Here is an 8,030-nt window from a genome sequence, read left to right as displayed (position 1 = left end):
AAAAAAAGGCACAGCACACAAACATCAAAACCTCATCCCAACTGTAAAGTATGGTGGAGGGAGCATCATGGTTTGGGGTTGCTTTGCTACCTCAGGGCCTGGACAGCTTGCTATCCCAAGTTTATCAATACATTTTGCAGGAGAATGTTAGGCTATCTGTCCGCCAATTGAAGCTCAATAGAAGTTGGGTGATGCAACAGGACAATGACCCAAAACACAGAAGCAAATCAACAACAGAATGGCTTTAACAGAAGAAAATACGCCTTCTGGAGTGGCCCAGTAAGAGTCCTGACCTCAACCCGATTGAGATGCTGTGGCATGACATCAAGAAAGCAGTTCACACCAGACATCCCAAGAATATTGCTGAACTGAAACAGTTTTGTAAAGAGCAATGGTCCAAAATTCCTCCTGACCGTTGAGCAGGTCTGATCCGCAACTACAGAAAACGTTTGGTTGAGGTTATTGCTGCCAAAGGAGGGCCAACCAGTTATTAAATCCAAGGGTTCACATACTTTTTCCACCCTGCACTGTGAATGTTTACACAGTATGTTCAATAAAGACATGAAAACGTATAATTGTTTGTGTGTTATTAGTTTAAGCAGCCCGTGTTTGTCTATTGTTGTGACCTAGATGAAGTTCAGATAAAATTGTATGACCAATTTATGCAGAAATCCAGGTATTTCCAAAGGGTTCACATACTTTTTCTTGCCACTGTACATTCTTAAGGATCGGACCTTTTTTCAATTTTCACCTAAAATGACATACCCAAATCTAACTGCCTGTAGCTCAGGACCTGAAGCAAGGATATGTATATTCTTGATACTATTTGAAAGGAAAGACTTTGAAGTTTATGGAAATGTGAAAATAATGTAGGAGAATATAACACATTAGATCTGGTAAAAGATAATACACAGAAAAAAAAGTGTTTTTTTGTATTTTTTGTACCATCGTCTTTGAAATTTACATTTACATTTTACATTTTAGCCATTTAGCAGACGCTCTTATCCAGAGCGACTTACAAATTGGTGCATTCACCTATAATATCCAGTGGAACAACCACTTTACAATAGTGCATCTAAATCTTTTAAGGGGGGGGGGTTAGAAGGATTACCTTATCCTAACCCAGGTATTCCTTGAAGAGGTGGGGTTTCAGGTGTCTCCGGAAGGTGGTGATTGACTCCGCTGTCCTGGCGTCGTGAGGGAGCTTGTTCCACCATTGGGGTGCCAGAGCAGCGAACAGTTTTGACTGGGCTGAGCGGGAACTGTGCTTCCTCAGAGGTAGGGAGGCGAGCAGGCCAGAGGTGGATGAACGGAGTGCCCTTGTTTGGGTGTAGGGCCTGATCAGAGCCTGAAGGTACGGAGGTGCCGTTCCCCTAACAGCTCCGTAGGCAAGCACCATGGTCTTGTAGCGGATGCGAGCTTCGACTGGAAGCCAGTGGAGAGAGCGGAGGAGCGGGGTGGCGTGAGAGAACTTGGGAAGGTTGAACACCAGACGGGCTGCGGCGTTCTGGATGAGTTGTAGGGGTTTAATGGCACAGGCAGGGAGCCCAGCCAACAGCGAGTTGCAGTAATCCAGACGGGAGATGACAAGTGCCTGGATTAGGACCTGCGCCGCTTCCTGTGTGAGGCAGGGTCGTACTCTGCGAATGTTGTAGAGCATGAACCTACAGGATCGGGTCACCGCCTTGATGTTGGTGGAGAACGACAGGGTGTTGTCCAGGGTCACGCCAAGGCTCTTAGCACTCTGGGAGGAGGACACAAGGGAGTTGTCAACCGTGATGGCGAGATCATGGAACGGGCAGTCCTTCCCCGGGAGGAAGAGCAGCTCCGTCTTGCCGAGGTTCAGCTTGAGGTGGTGATCCGTCATCCACACTGATATGTCTGCCAGACATGCAGAGATGCGATTCGCCACCTGGTTGTCAGAAGGGGGAAAGGAGAAGATTAATTGTGTGTCATCTGCATAGCAATGATATGAGAGACCATGTGAGGATATGACAGAGCCAAGTGACTTGGTGTATAGCGAGAATAGGAGTGGGCCAAGAACAGAGCCCTGGGGGACACCAGTGGTGAGAGCACGTGGTGCGGAGACAGATTCTCGCCACGCCACCTGGTAGGAGCGACCTGTCAGGTAGGACGCAATCCAAGCGTGCGCGGTGCCAGAGATGCCCAGCTCGGAGAGGGTGGAGAGGAGGATCTGATGGTTCACGGTATCAAAGGCAGCAGATAGGTCTAGAAGGATGAGAGCAGAGGAGAGAGAGTTAGCTTTAGCAGTGCGGAGAGCCTCCGTGACACAGAGAAGAGCAGTCTCAGTTGAATGCCCAGTCTTGAAACCTGACTGATTAGGATCAAGAAGGTCATTCTGAGAGAGATAGCAAGAGAGCTGGCCAAGCACGGCGCGTTCAAGAGTTTTGGAGAGAAAGGAAAGAAGGGATACTGGCCTGTAGTTGTTGACATCGGAGGGGTCGAGTGTAGGTTTTTTCAGAAGGGGTGCAACTCTCGCTCTCTTGAAGACGGAAGGGACGTAGCCAGCGGTCAAGGATGCGTTGATGAGCGAGGTGAGGTAGGGGAGAAGGTCTCCGGAAATGGTCTGGAGAAGAGAGGAGGGGATAGGGTCAAGTGGGCAGGTTGTTGGGCGGCCGGCCGTCACAAGACGCGAGATTTCATCTGGAGAGAGAGGGGAGAAAGAGGTCAAAGCACAGGGTAGGGCAGTGTGAGCAGGACCAGCAGTGTCGTTTGACTTAGCAAACGAGGATCGGATGTCGTCAACCTTCTTTTCAAAATGGTTGACGAAGTCATCCGCAGAGAGGGAGGAGGGGGGGGGAGGGGGAGGAGGATTCAGGAGGGAGGAGAAGGTAGCAAAGAGCTTCCTAGGGTTAGAGGCAGATGCTTGGAGTTTAGAGTGGTAGAAAGTGGCTTTAGCAGCAGAGACAGAAGAGGAAAATGTAGAGAGGAGGGAGTGAAAGGATGCCAGGTCCGCAGGGAGGCGAGTTTTCCTCCATTTCCGCTCGGCTGCCCGGAGCCCTGTTCTGTGAGCTCGCAGTGAGTCGTCGAGCCACGGAGCAGGAGGGGAGGACCGAGCCGGCCTGGAGGATAGGGGACAGAGGAGATCAAAGGATGCAGAGAGGGAGGAGAGGAGGGTTGAGGAGGCAGAATCAGGAGATAGGTTGGAGAAGGTTTGAGCAGAGGGAAGAGATGATAGGATGGAAGAGGAGAGAGTAGCGGGAGAGAGAGAGCGAAGGTTGGGACGGCGCAATACCATCCGAGTAGGGGGAGAGTGAGAAGTGTTGGATGAGAGCGAGAGGGAAAAGGATACAAGGTAGTGGTCGGAGACTTGGAGGGGAGTTGCAATGAGATTAGTGGAAGAACAGCATCTAGTAAAGATGAGGTCAAGCGTATTGCCTGCCTTGTGAGTAGGGGGGGAAGGTGAGAGGGTGAGGTCGAAAGAGGAGAGGAGTGGAAAGAAGGAGGCAGAGAGGAATGAGTCGAAGGTAGACGTGGGGAGGTTAAAGTCACCCAGAACTGTGAGAGGTGAGCCATCCTCAGGAAAGGAACTTATCAAGGCGTCAAGCTCATTGATGAACTCTCCAAGGGAACCTGGAGGGCGATAAATGATAAGGATGTTAAGCTTGAAAGGGCTGGTAACTGTGACAGCATGGAATTCAAATGAGGAGATAGACAGATGGGTCAGGGGAGAAAGAGAGAATGTCCACTTGGGAGAGATGAGGATTCCAGTGCCACCACCCCGCTGGCTCGATGCTCTAGGGGTATGCGAGAACACGTAGTCAGACGAGGAGAGAGCAGTAGGAGTAGCAGTGTTATCTGTGGTGATCCATGTTTCCGTCAGCGCCAGGAAGTCTAGGGACTGGAGGGTAGCATAGGCTGAGATGAACTCAGCCTTGTTGGCCGCAGACCGGCAGTTCCAGAGGCTGCCGGAGACCTGGAACTCCACGTGGGTCGTGCGCGCTGGGACCACCAGGTTAGAGTGGCAGCGGCCACGCGGTGTGGAGCGTTTGTATGGCCTGTGCAGAGGAGAGAGAACAGGGATAGGCAGACACATAGTAGACAAGCTACAGAAGAGGCTACGCTAATGCAAATGAGATTGGAGTGACAAGTGGACTACACGTCTCGAATGTTCAGGAAGTTAAGCTTACGTTGCAAAAATGTTATTGACTAAGATGATACAGTACTGCTGGCTGGTGGAGTAGGCTAGCTAGCAGTGGCTGCGTTGTTGACTTTGAACGTGTAGCTGGCTAGGTAACCTCGGTAGTTTCAGTACTACACCTTGTCATGATACAAAGCAACTTTGTAGCTAGCTAGCTAACATAACACTAAGCAAGAGAAAGACCATAATGTATTCTTCCAGCCCAGACGCAAAGTTGTCTGGGCTGGATCCAATGAACCATTGCATATCTGTTCAAAATGTTGTATCAAGACTGCCCAAAAGTGCCTAATTGATTTACTGTTACATTTTCAAGTTCATAATTGTGCACTCTCCTCAAACAATATCATGGTATTTTTTCAGTAATAGCTACTGTAAATTGGACAGTGCAGTTAGATTAACAAGAATTTAAGCTTTCTGCCTATATCAGATATGTCTATGTTCTGGGATTTTTTTTTGTTACTTACAACCTCATGCTAATCACATTAGCCTACGTTAGCGCAACCATCCCGCGGGGACACACACACACACACACCAATCCCGTGGTGTAGCAAGTATTTGAAATTACAACCCAACAGCTACAAGTGGTAAGCATAGTCCAAATAGATTGTGACTGTGATGGGCTCAGAGATAAAAGTATCAGAAGCTTATATTGGGTTTAAACAAATGTCCCATCCTTTTGCAACCCTGTGTGAAATAAGAAACTAACCTGACCAAGTTGTCTGCCTCATGATAGAAAAGGAAAGTGTTCCTGAAGGAGCTAGAGCTGGACTATTGGTTTGAGGAAGAGGAGGAAGAGGCTCCACAAGGCAGGGGATTGAGGGATGAAGAGGTGAAGAAGCCACCAAAGAAAAAGGTGAAGCTTGGAAGACATCAACTCCCTGTATTTAAAAGACAATACCGCCATCTTTTGACATCCCACTGCACACGCTGGTTAAATTAACATTGTTTAGACGTGGAATAGACGTTGAATTGACGTCTGCACACAGTGGGGTGGATGCTTAATCATTTTTACCTTGATTGCAGTTAATTCCTCAAAACCATTGTTAGCAGTTGATGTTGTTCTTCAACAACACAGACCCCAAAGCAAATCAGGAGAAAAATGTATTTATTCAAAGAGAACAAATCATAGTTGTTATGCTTGAAAGTGGATGTTCGATGTTCGTCCTTTCCTTTTCTCGCTGAACAAAGAGACAAGATGTAGTTTATGCCAAACGCCTAGCCTGTGGTTGACCAATTAGAATTCATTGCAGTAAAATTGGGCCAATGGCCAAATACAAAGTATACCATTTCAGGCTTAAATGTAAAGATAGTTTGGCTAAATGAGAACTTGCCACACAGATTCTAAACAGATGATGAACTGAAAAACAACTACTTCCATTGGTCTCTAGTTCTCTGCGTTTTGTATTTGTCTTTGAATATTCTTAAACCGTTTTTCGATAAGAAAATTGGTATCCATGTTTTGCTGATTTTTAAGAATAAACTAACAAAGTAAGAGTGATAAAGAACCCACATTTTCAAAAATGGGTATTATCCTTTGTATTACAATGTTTATGTTACATTGTATTAACATGTTACATTAGAATGACATGCTATACAAGACTCAGCTTTTTCTTTCAGATATTGTCTGAAGCAAGGACAAAGGACAGTATGGAGGGGCTGTCCTCTCTGCCAAGGCATAATGTAAGCACTCTCAAAATGTTCCGCAGTTTTGTTTGATTTTCAAAATAGTTGTGTGTTTGTTTGATGCAAAGACACACATGACCAGCAAATGGACAATGATATACTATTTATTCAAGTCTTTCTCCTTAGAATCTTGAAAGTGACCACCTAAAGCAAAGAGTAGAAAGATTGGAGAGAAAACTAGATAAAATGGAACACATCACAAGACTGGAGAAAGAAAACAGAAGGCTGCTTATGCTTGTGGGAGACCAGCCAAGAGGAGGGTTTAGTTTTGTATCCATTTGATAATCCAAATGTTTGCCTTAATTTTTTTTTAAACAAAGCAAGCACATCAGTTGAAAACAAAAAACCTGAGCAGCTGGTGTGTGTGGTCACCAAAATGCCAGGTTTCAAAGAGAGAGGACTTGGTAAGTATAATAATTTCTAATAATAATAATCTAATTTGTTCAGAGAGTATGGTTCATTTCCAAATTGGCAATGTGACACATAACTGTTTTTTTTTTTTTCCAGAGCTACTTCATAGCTGTCCTGTTACTAATATAACAGATTACTATAGATCTCCTTAGTTTATGGAAAACAATAACCTGGCTCTTAAATTCTAGGTTGATCTGGGATTTGGTGTTCAGGTGGCCAAAGAGATGTCACTGGTCAACAAAACAAGATTCAAAAGGATGACGTGATACTCAGGGATGTAAACTGCTGAGGGCCCAAAAATGTGACTTTTTTTCTTCTCACTGAAACATGCAATAAATCCCTGCCAGGGGGAATTGCAGGTTTTAACTAATTAAACAACAAACAATATGATCTACATGATCAGTCTGTGTGTAAAATAAAAAGTGGTTAATGTGAACCTAACTCACAGCTAAAAAATTTAAAGAAAGCAATCCGATGTTATTTGTTGCCTAGACTTTACTGCAAATGACACTCAAGTCTTCAGAAAAAAACAATACTCAAATATTGCAGTTAGCCATGACAGCTTTTATAACAGAAGGCTTGTCACCAAACACAAATATTGCAGTTAGCCATGACAGCTTTTATAACAGAAGGCTTGTGTGGTGGATGAATCAGAATTAGTTGGGTAACATAGATAATTAAGATGTTTTATTAGGATAATATGCTTATGTGAGATACTTGTCAATAGAAAGTGTCCTTTGGACTCGGGTGTCTTTCAGTTGCACGTTTCCCTTAGCTGGGGCTCAGTCACTTGGGGCCCAAGAGAGGGGAGAGGTCAGACTTGTTTTTTACATGTCTCTGTTGCTATGCAGAATATCAGCAAGAGGACAGAATGAAATATTGTCTTCATATGTGAATGTGTCTTTACCTATTCTTAAACCATGTGAGGGGATGGCGTGATTCATGGGGAACCAATTATTTGTCTCCACAATGTCTGTGCGCAGGTCACTCCCCTCAGTGAGCTTGTCCAGGAGTGGGAACAAGAGGTGTCTTACTGAGGATGGGCCTCTATGAGATAGCACTGACAGAGGAGATTTATGGTGTATTTTGATAAGAACGCCTAAAAAGCATTCCAGAGGACATAAGCTAATGGTTCTGTTCTATACCGTACCAGGGAGGGACGGTTCTAGGGAGACCAGACACCGGTCTATATAATAAACACTGTTGAGATAGCAGTTGCTGTCTACTGTGTTTTATAGATATCTTTTCATACAAAACTTAACCTTGTGACCCATTTTATGTATCTGTGGTTCGTCAATGTACGTTGAAGGGGCGGATTCTTGGGTATAAAATATCTCAGTAGCCATTGTGCTGGAACCTTTTTCAATGGCATCATTGAAGGTCAAGTGCTTTTGCAAAAGTATCTTAATTATTAAAGATGTAGTTAACTCAGACTGGTGTGTTTGTAACTCTCCTCATTTGGTAATGCAGAAATTAGCCACCACATTTGTCACCAAACTTGGGGAAAAAACATCTTAATGTAGAAATAGAATGAAACAAATAGGCATTCTACTTTTGCTCTATTATAGTGGCTACTATAGACATCGATCAAGTGCACAAGGCTACATGTGTGCAAAAATAACGTTCACTGAATAAAGAAAAGTATAATCCCCCTCACATACACACGTGTTACTGTCAAGTTCAGCACAACAAAAGCACTCTCTTTGGGCTACACTGCACATTATTACATAGTACACTTTCTGCCTGTGGACATCTGTTCTACAATGTGCACGCA

Source organism: Salmo salar, chromosome 04, assembly GCF_965601325.2.
Source record: "Salmo salar chromosome 04, fSalSal1, whole genome shotgun sequence".
Taxonomy (NCBI): Eukaryota; Metazoa; Chordata; class Actinopteri; order Salmoniformes; family Salmonidae; genus Salmo; species Salmo salar.
Note: the sequence above shows the minus strand (reverse complement) of the source record.